Source organism: Glycine soja, chromosome 15 (assembly GCF_004193775.1).
Source record: "Glycine soja cultivar W05 chromosome 15, ASM419377v2, whole genome shotgun sequence".
NCBI classification, from domain to species: domain Eukaryota; kingdom Viridiplantae; phylum Streptophyta; class Magnoliopsida; order Fabales; family Fabaceae; genus Glycine; species Glycine soja.
The window spans coordinates 41,914,174-41,925,089 of NC_041016.1; the positions used below are offsets into that span (position 1 = coordinate 41,914,174).

Below are 10,916 nucleotides of genomic sequence, written 5' to 3' on the forward strand. Positions count from 1 at the left end.
TAATTGATTGACTAACATGGAAACAATGCTTACTTTTTTCTTAATTTTTCTGAATTACATCCATCAAATAACTATCAAACTTCTACATTTTGTGGCTGGTTTATTGTACTTAACATTTGTTTTAGACATCATTCATTCCCTATGTGGTGTGGGTGGTGACATATTTTTTACTGTGGCTATGTTATTTGTAGGGAAGAGAGGCAATTCTGCAAAGGTCTTCAGTGTAATATCATGGAGTAGGATAGCTGTGGGGTTAACTTTTGCTTCTTTTTTGTCTGTGATAACTTTTTATGCGTGTTGATTTGCTGTTCTAGGATAGCTGTGGGGTTAACTTAAGCATGCATAGTTGAATGAGAGTGGTGAGTGAGTCCCTTTATTATAAAGTATTTAGTTTCTAAGTTTGGTTAACTCTAATAGGAAAGGTCTAGTTTGTCAGACATTTGATAAAGTGGGGATTAAATTATAGACATGTACAGTTTTAGAGACTAAAGCAAGTTGCCACTTATGGAAACGAAATTACTTGTTTACTCTTTTTTGTATGACCAAAAGCTATCTCTGAACTCATAATTAAGAGATTAATAGTTTTATCTTTTCTGATAAAGATCTTTTCATATAATGACTAAGAATCGAGCTTTTAACAAATTCAACCATCTACTAATTATATCAAATTTTGTTAATAAGTCTGTAATTAGCTTGGCAATCAGTTATTAGTATATATATTTAATATTTTCTTTGGTAAAATAGTATTAACAGAGAGGTGTGTACTTATCTAAAGTCTAAACTCTTCCCCACTAGACCACTAGTAGAATTCTAATTAAAGTTGTACTCCTACCATTGTGATTTATAAGTCAAACTGATCATAAACTTGTTATTTTCTCCATATTCTCATTTACATTGCTTAACTTATTTCATATTTTTCACTCTTTTCTTTAATCTCTCTTAATTTGAAAAACAAAAGTCATGTACAAATTGAACTTCTCGATTCCAAAAATAAGATATGCATACATTTGTAGTTGGCAATGCTTTTTTTTTTTTTCTTATAAATATAGTTGGCACTGCTTTTGGGGTTAACTTGAGCATTTTGATACATAGAATGGTTGCATGCAGAATCTGTTCTATTGTATTTGTATAACCAAACTTCATAGTATTTTATTATGAAACATTGTTATTAATATAATTTATACAACAGACCCAAGATTTGGTATCTCATGCCTGGGAAAAGTCAGTACGGTATATGAGAATGACCTCGATTTGGTGATTCAATTTTATAAATTCCTTTCAAAGTAAGTTCTCTCTTTCGTGTAGGCTGTAGCTTTCACTCACTTCTTACCCTGTTATCACTCTCATGTTAATGTTGCTGTTACGCAACCGTGTGAATTGAGTTATTTCTCTTTTTCTGATTGACATCGTCAATTGTGAAACATACTAGTTATAGTAATTTGAAATCAGGGTGCAACGTGATGGCAATGTTATCATGGGTGTGAGTTAATTTCTTTATTTGATAGGTTCAGAGATTTCATGTGTGTGTGAGCTTTTGTAACCGGTTACTTTTTCGCTGTATTATTGCAGGATGACTTCGCTACTAGGACCTCCAGGAGCGGGCAAAAACCTCCTTGCTTCTGGCACTAGCGGGCAAGCTTGATAATAACTTGAAGGTTTGTATCATAAATGAATACTGTGGAAGTTATCACTAAACACGCTTATAAATGAGGGAAAGAAAATTTCAACTCAGCGTTTTGTATAATTCTGCTACCATAACTTATTTTAGCAACATAGTTTACGAGAAGATAAGAAAGAAAAGGAGAAATTCAGGATAAGACGAGTGACATAATTATAATTTATGTAAAAATAATAAAACGAGTTCAAAATGAATTGGTAAACAATTTATTATTAATAATATATCATTCATATAATTACTCTTATTATATAATATTTTCCCTTTATTTTTTTATATATCACATGAATAACAATATTATTTTATATTTTATTCTTTTTCTTTTTTTCCTTTTTTTTTATAAAAAATACTAACAAGTATCCTTAGGATATTAGTTACTGAATTAAAAAAAAAAATTCTTTTACATTCTCTCCTCTTCTATAATTTTCACAACAAATATAATATTTTCTTTCAATTCTTTACCAATTTTATAAGAATACTAGGCAAAGAAACCCTTTTCTTATTTACATTAAGATAAATTATATATATTTATTGTATAATTAATTACAATTTCTCTTACCTTTAAATTTAATGATTTTCTGTAAATTTAATCAATATAATAAAGAATGTATTTAAAAAAGTGTTAGAGAGTGTATTACTATTTTTTACATGATTAATAGTTGTATAATTTTAAGTGATTTTTCTGATTTTTTTTAACTCTCTTCATTTTTTTATATGACTAGTAGTTGTATAATTTGTTCAGATTATATACAATAATCTTAAATTTTGATTTATCTAAATAAAGAAAATCTTCATTTTTTTTTGGTTAATTTGATTTCATCGATGTCTAACCTGCATTGAAATTTGGTTGTTTGTAATTGTGCCGCTCTCCCATGTTCATATTTAGCAAAATCTAAGCCATTGTGGAGAAAGACACTGTAAGCTAACATTTTTTTTTATATTACCGTGCTCATTTTAAAATTCGCTACTCTTATATTTTTTTTCTTCTTACTGTTCTGTGTCTACAGACAACTGGTAGTATAACATACAATGGCCATGAGTTAGATGAGTTTTATGTTCGACGACTTCTGCATACATTAGCCAAATAGATGATCACATTGCAGAACTGACAGTACGAGAAACTTTGGAATTTGGTGCTAGATGTCAAGGTGCAGAAGATCTTGCAGGTAGTTAAATATTGATTTAATTATGTTGAAGATTTTTCTATGTATTTGACAATTAAATTTCTTCAATAAATGTTCTTAACTCTGGCAGCATATACGAATGAACTGGGCCGCCTAGAGAATGAAAGGAAAATACGACCTAGTCCAGAAGTTGACGCGTTTATGAAGGTTATCATCCTAAATATCTAGTCGATGAAAATCATGAGGCATGACTGCACCTGCACGTGTGTTTTCTGGGCTACATATCCTGATGGCTTATGTGAGATTTACTTGATTAACTTCACAGGCATCTTCTGTTGGGGGTAAAAAAACACAGCGTGAATACAGATATTATGTAAACCACCAATTTTATAATTAACGTGGATGTGTAGTAATCTTCAAAGAAGAAACAGACAAGAAATTTTAATAAAAAGAATTATATTCATAAAAGTAGTTTTTAATTTTAGGAGTTGTTATCAATATTTGATTTCTCTCTTTTAATATATCCCTTTCATATGTGACACAGTGATTATGTGGTTTGATCTCATGGCCATGCAGGTAATAGTTCGTAAATGGGATCAACAAGATGAAAGGTTAATCAAATTATCTGAAGAGGTATGCGTTCATTTAAATTTTTAATAAAGATATAAATACTCGTAGCATGTCTATAATGCAGCAAAATGTCATGATTGATATAGTTTATAGTGCATTGTTTTCCCAGGATGGATATAAATGCTCATTGATGAATGGATGAATCAACCTGAATTATATAATTTTTAAGAGTGCTTTATAGTGCATTATTTTTCTAGGGTGGATATAAATACTCATTGGTTCAGCTCAATGGTTATTAATTTATTTTCTTCTAACCTTAATTTAATCTTTATAAATTATTTTAGATATGTTATGTGATACGTCACTTAAATGGTTATCAAAGTAATACATATGCTTTTTTTGAAAATTGTGCTTTATTGTGTAGAAAAAGTAGTGGGTTTTTTAATTATTTTTTAAAAAATACGACAGTTTTTAGAAAAATCATTTTAGAATTTTTAATTTTTTTTTGAAAAAAGACATTCTAAGATGGTTCTTTGAAAAATAATCTTAGATTTTATACATTCTAAGACGACTTTTGAAAAATTTGTCTTAGATTTCCCATTTTTTAATTTTTTTTAAAAAAAATATATATTCTAAGACTGTTCTTAGTTAAGAACCATCTCAGAAGAGTACTCTTCTAAAACGATATTTAGATTAAGAACCCTTCTAAGACGGTTTTTTAAAAAAACCGTCTTAGAAGGGTTCTTAACAAAGAACCATCTTAGAAGGATAATTTTTTCTAAGATAGTTTTCTATGGACGATGTTGATTTCAAAGACGGTTTTGAACCGTCTTTGAATGACCTTTAGAATCGATGTTGTATGTGGTTTTGGCTATAGTGTGGATTGCTTAAAAAAATGTCCAACTAATAAGAGTTAGACAAAGAAGCTAATATGGAACAACAAGGGAACATGAGTGTTGAAATAACATATATCATACTAGAAGGGGGTTGAATAATATCTTTAATAAAACTTAAAATATTTTTCAATAGATAGAGAGTTTCACAAATCAATTTTATCACAAGTTTGAAAAGAATGTACTTAACAAGAGCGTCCACACTTAAATAGACAGATTTTCTCAAATACACTTTTAAAAAAACTTGTGCGTCCAATGATAAGATCAAAACAACTAAAAATAAACAAGTTGTAATAGAAGTTAGATCAAAAACACAATATTTATACTAGTTTACTCAATCTAGACTACGTCCAGTTCTCTTTCACAAATAGTAAAGGGTTCTACTAATCACAATTTATTACAAGAATTTCTTGTTTTTACTTTGCTACTCCTAGCTACGTTTGAGTGTTTCTAAGCCGTCGAATTTTTATTTTGTCACTCTTGACTACAACAAGTATTCTCTATGTCACTCTTGTCTTACCCTTAATCTCCACCAGAGATTTAGAACATCCAAGTATTCTTTGATCACTAAGCCACTCCTGACTTTCCAAACAATAGTTTGAATGAATGTAATATTCAAATCTCTCAAAGAAAGGATATATACTTAAGTTTGAATATAGTGAGATAACTTTGCTAAGCAAAGATAAGACTTTCTAAGGGCCCGTTTGGATGTGGCCCAAAAGATCTTTTATTATCTTATCTACTGAAAAAAGATCTTTTTTATTTTTTTAAGAGTGTTTGGTTATTATTATTTTTTTAGCTTTTACAAAAGCAAAAGCTCTCAACAGATCTTCCTCTTAAGCTTAGATTTCTAGCTTCTCAAATCACCTTTTCGGGAATCTGATCCTAAAATAAGGCTTGGACAATAATGTCCTCAAGAAAATTTCAAAATGAAAAGCATACCCTCCTCAATTTTCTCTCGTTCCTGAGAACTTGCCGTGCTATGCCTTCCTCGAAATTTTTCTCTCATGCTTCTGATCTCCTTCGTCACCTCTTCCGATCATCCTTCGTCTTTTTTTCTTCTTCCTTTGTTAGCATCACAGGTTTTTTTCTTCGTCATTCTTTTTCTTCTTCCTTCGTCACTTTTTCTTCTTCCTTTGTATGCTTTTGTTTGTTTCGTTAAGCTTGTGAAATGTCTCTCAATCAAGTTCCTATGAAAAGAACGAAAGCAGAATGGTGTGATAAAAATACTGAGATTATATTGAAAGTGTGCATAGAAGAGGTGAATGCTGGAAATAAACCTCACAACCACTTCACTAAGCTTGGTTGGGCAAATATTGTAGAAAAGTTCAATAAGGCAACAAATTTGAGATATGAATATAAGCAATTCAGAAATAGGTGGGATTCTTTGAAAAAGGAATGACAATTATGGGCTAAGCTTATTGGGAAGGACACAGGTCTTGGCTGGGATGGGGAGAAGAAAACCATTGCAGCTAGTGATGAATGGTGGGAAGCCAAAATTCAAGTATGTGTTATTCAACGAAAACCATTGCAGCCTTCTTTTGTTCTTTTGTTTTTTATGTGTGATTCTTGATTTTGATTTTGATTTTTATGTGTGATTCTTGATTTTGATTTTTATGTGTTATTCAACGAAAACCATTGCAACCAGTGTAGTGACAAGAAAACTGAGGCTGAACCAACCTCGCCTATTATTTATTTTGATTTTTGTTAAATAGACATACATATCATTGAAGAATAGTTGCTCAATATACTAGTGCTGGAACTTACACTTTTGTCAGTTTGGGAATAAATAGAAGTTCAATTTTCTAGCTGTGATTTCTTTGCCTGAATGTGTATGCAAGGACAAAACAGAAGAAGCAAGTAAAATCAAATATATTTGACTGATGAATTGTCTATATGACTTATGAACTAATCAACAAAATGATTGGATAAGTAAACTATTTTCTCCTCTTGAAATCCTCATCCAAATCCACACTCTTGAGTCTTCTGTGTTCCACAATCCAGAAGAATGAAGTGAAATTTATTGTATTAAACTTCAATTGTTTTCTGATTGAGAGTTGTGTATCTCCATCTCTCATTCTCCACAAAATCAGCATCAAGGAACCTGGCAACAAAAGTCCATAGTTTATATACATCTTCAAAATTAGCCAGGAAGCTTAATGCAGCAGTAACCACAGTTCCTCCTAGCTCATCTCTATCTTTCTTCTTGTTGGTGGTAACTCCTTGGACTCTTCCTTCTTTGGTCTGTAGAACTTTCCCCTTGTCTTCTGCATACTTATCTGCAAACCAAACATGATGGAGAAATCCATAGCTGAGAGATATATTGTTCCTATCAGCAAGCTTTTGTACAAGGACAGGCTCAACCTTTTCACCTTTCCAATCAAACACATTGAAAGCCAAAGCAGGTCCCCTATCAAATTTCACCTTAGGACCATAAATCTTGACTAGGGGAACCCCTCTGCATTAGGGTGCTTCAGCTTCATCATGGAGTTCACCAGCCAATTTATAAGGTACCTCATTCTATTGGTGATCATTATCAATCCCAAAGAGTCCACTTGATCCAAACACCTGCACTCAATGTTAAACCCCCATTCTCACCACTATCTTGTGCTTTCTTACTTTGAAGGCTCTCAACTGGTCCTTTTGCTTCCACACTTCCAGAACTTTCCTTTGGTTTTGCAGGTGCTGCTATGTGCCTTGGCTCCTCTCTTCTCTGAGCAACTAATCATTGCTTCCACTGCCTCATTCTCATAGTCATAAACTGTCAGAAGCTTCTTGCTAGATTGGAATGGATATGAGTCTGCCACAAGCTTAAAAGTTGAGGTTCTGTTTGCTGTGAAAACCATGAAGTAGTCATTGTCAGAAATGTTGAGGAACTTCATTATTCTTCTCCTCATTGCAGACTCAAATGCATCGCACAAGACTAAGGATATTCCCAGCACATCCTCTGCTCAACAAAGAAAGTGGTTCATCCTCTACCTTTAGTCTCACAGCTAATGCACTTTTACTGTGAGATTGGTACCACAGATTTTTCTTCTGAAATTCCATGCATTTAATTTTAATCAGCAAACATGTCTCCGCATAAACAGAACAAGCAATGAAATGTGAGTCTGTGACAGAAAATTCCATCCATGTGAAAGGCATAATTCTTCTCTATTCCTTTTCTAAGTTAAGAATATGCTGGCAGTGAATACCTATTCCAGAACTATGTCCATTCTCAATGTCATGGTTGAAAAATCAATCCCCCTTCTTTTTTTTTTCACAAGTGACGCATTACCAAATTCTGAAATGACAAGTCTAATGATATTGTGATCTGCTTTCAAAAATCAATGTGATCTTTCCATTCAAATGACTAAATGTATTAGTGATTGCTGAGATCATATGGCTTGTGTAGTATACTGAGTAACCAGTGCAGTTGACACTTTGAAATTCCATTTAGAAATTGAAATTTAGATGCAAGTTGTTTAAGTGCTTTTCGTGCTATTGTCTAATTAGAATTGGAATTTAGATTATTGAAATTAAATTCTAATTTTGATTTGAAAATAATAGTAAAGATATTCAAGAAACTGCATCTAAATTTTGTGGACAGTGTCACAGTGATATGGTGCTTTATGTGGGTGTTTAATTTTTCGTATAAGAGAGGTCAGGCGTGCCTTATGTTATGTATGTGTATATCTTAGGTCTAAGAGCATTGTTAGTTTAGGTGAAAGAATGAGATGAAGACCGTTCTGTTTGATGTTATTGAATTTAGCAATACCATCAAGCACCAGCTCAGGAGATTAGAACGTAGTTCTATGCTACTATATTTGAAAAATGTGAACTCCTGTACCTTTTTTGTGTTCATTGTTCATATAAGTCAAATATTGTATATTGCTGCTTGTAGCAAGAACCAGCATAGGGTTCACACAGAGTCCATGTAAGATCACTACCTGTGTCAAAAATGAGTGACAAGTCCCTCTTGGGTGTACCAAGACCAACAACAACAAAATAGTTTCCAGACCCAAAATGGCTATCAGACTTGGTGGGTAGGGTAGTTGAATCCAATTCCTTCACACTATTTTCTCGACCCCAATTCTTAGAGAGCCTGGAGTGAATATACTATACCCTTTCATTGTCTAGGTTCATAATATCATTGTGTGATATTGTAGCCTCTGCATTGCCATTATGATTTAGTTGGGAGCACCCAAATGAAAGTTTGTGCTCTCTTTCAACATGATATTTAAATTGCAAAAACTTACAAATGTTAAGTTAATGAATTAAAAATAAAAATATATTTATTAAAAAGCATTATTAACTCATTTGCACAATGATTTTCAATACACCCATAACATAGTAATTTTCAATAATAATAAAAACCTCTAATTACTGATTCCTTACAAGTTTAGTCAAGTAGAACAAGTCAGAGTCGTATTTGATAAATTGCAAGCTTTAACCACACTCCTCGGGACCAAAAACAGAAACACTCATCCTTTTGAAACAAGATAAATATAAAATTTTCTATTATTCATTACTCTTTGAACCCAAAAAATTTTCTTGCATTAAATTGAGGTATCGCTCTCCCTAAAATTTTATCTACCAAAATAAAAAACTATAAAATCCTATTACACGAACGGTCTCACAAGGCATTGATTTTCACGTGGCTTAACGTAGCAGGTGTTGGATATTTAACCAAAGTGCCATAGCACTGGAGAAACCTATTGATTATATTTATATAGAGGCCAGATGAAACGGAAAATTTGTTGGCTTTCTTCAGTACCACATGCATGTATGATTGAGAAAAGTTAGGAAATTTTAATGGAATCATAGAGAAAATTTGTTGCCTTTTGATTGGCAGGTGAGGAGTATCAAATATCATCTTAGCTTTGCCTGGAGTGAATATACTTTACCCTTTCATTGTCTAGGTTCATAATATCATTGTGTGATATTGTAGCCTCTGCATTGCCATTATGATTTAGTTGGGAGCACCCAAATTCTTCTATATTCAAATTTCTTTGACGCTTGAACTCAAGAGAAAGAATCATATCACGGTGAAGGATGCATGATTATTCTGGTTGTTTATATATACCTGTTTGACACTTGGATTTACTGATGGTTTAATTTCTCTATAAGAAACACACAAACAGAAAATTACAGAATGTTTGTGTTGGTTTATTTGTAATTATGTGGCTGATACGGTATTGTGTGAACTCATTGATAAGGTCAGGTAGCACAATTTGGACTATTTCTTGGGTGGTTTGTCAAGTTGACCTCTTATAATATTGTGTCCCATAGGCCAATCAATCTGCATCTAGGCGTGATGGTGGTAGTGATATATGCTTTGGGAGATTTCCTAACACGTTATAGAAAAAAAAAGAAAAAGTTTATAACATTTATTGTTGCACCTAATTAAATTATTTTGCTTACTTGTACTGACTAGTGACTCCTCTCCATTTCTTATTCTTTTGTTCTTTTGGTCAATTCAACTTGTCCTTTTTTTTAATAGTGATTATTTGTGATAACACTCGAAGGTCACCAAATTGATTATCTAAATAGGCACAAATACTGCAGAACACAAGTTCTATCAGCTAGAAAGTTGGTTTTGCTTAATTTAAATTATATAGGAATACCTTACCAAATATATTATAATGAGATTGATTTTTATCTCTTAATTCTCATGCCAAATATATATTATAATTCTTATTTTATATTTTATAGGAGGATCCTGAAGTAGCAAAGTTTAGAGAGCAAGGTCTCAAATTTTTACCTGAGATGAAATTCCTTTTTAAAGGTACTATTGCTACTGGTTTTGCAGCATATGCACCATCTGAAGATTCAAGACAATATGAAGGATTCAACACAAGAACAGAAGAGACAAATGATAACATTGATGATAACACTGACATGGAAGTGAATGAGCTTGAGATAGACACGACAACTCATAACACGTCTTCGGCAAAGGAAAATGGACAGAGGAAGAGAGGGTGATAAAAGAATTGGGGTTGCTGCCAAGCTTTCCTCACAATTAGATCGTATTATTCAAACATTTGAATCTAGTGTATCTGCTCAAGACCCAACTAGCATTACTGCATGTGTAGCAAAGTTGAAAGATCTACCAGGACTTGAGCATGGGAGTGAACTATTTTACAAAGCCACTAAACTTATGGAAAAAAGGGCAAACAGGATCACCTTTGTTGCTTTAGAAGATCCTGAGCTACAACTTGGATGGATCAAGTCTGAAACTTAAGCACAAATTCCTTAGTTTCTCCTCTATTTGATATCATTGACACTTGCTAATTTTGCTTGGTTATGAACCTTGGTTGTGTTATGGATCTTAGTTTTTAATTTCAGTTATGTCATGGATCTTTGATTTTAATTTTGGTTATGTTATGGATATTAGTTATGGTTTGGCTCTTGATTTTTTTATTTTCAGTTGTGTTATGATTTTTTTTTCCTTCTACAGGATGTCTTCATCATTATCATCAAATGACTCTTCATCTGATGATGACGATCACATTATGAAGAACAAAGTGTTGATGTTTGTTGTAGCTAATGTTACCAATTACTTCATGAAATATGTTATGAAAAATCCATGTAGAGATTCAAGCATGACAGACCATCGTTGGGTATCTGAAATTCTAAATGGTCATCCAATACGTTGTTATCAGATGTTTAGAA

General features: G+C 32.4%; 1 long non-coding RNA gene across 1 annotated transcript; it reads left to right on the plus strand.

Moving 5' to 3' along the window:
- Window positions 1–5,595: 5,595 nt before the first annotated feature.
- On the plus strand, window positions 5,596–10,664 carry LOC114387726. The gene is made up of 2 exons (XR_003661394.1): window positions 5,596–5,766; window positions 9,957–10,664. It is a non-coding gene; the product is annotated as an uncharacterized LOC114387726 (long non-coding RNA).
- Window positions 10,665–10,916: the final 252 nt, after the last annotated feature.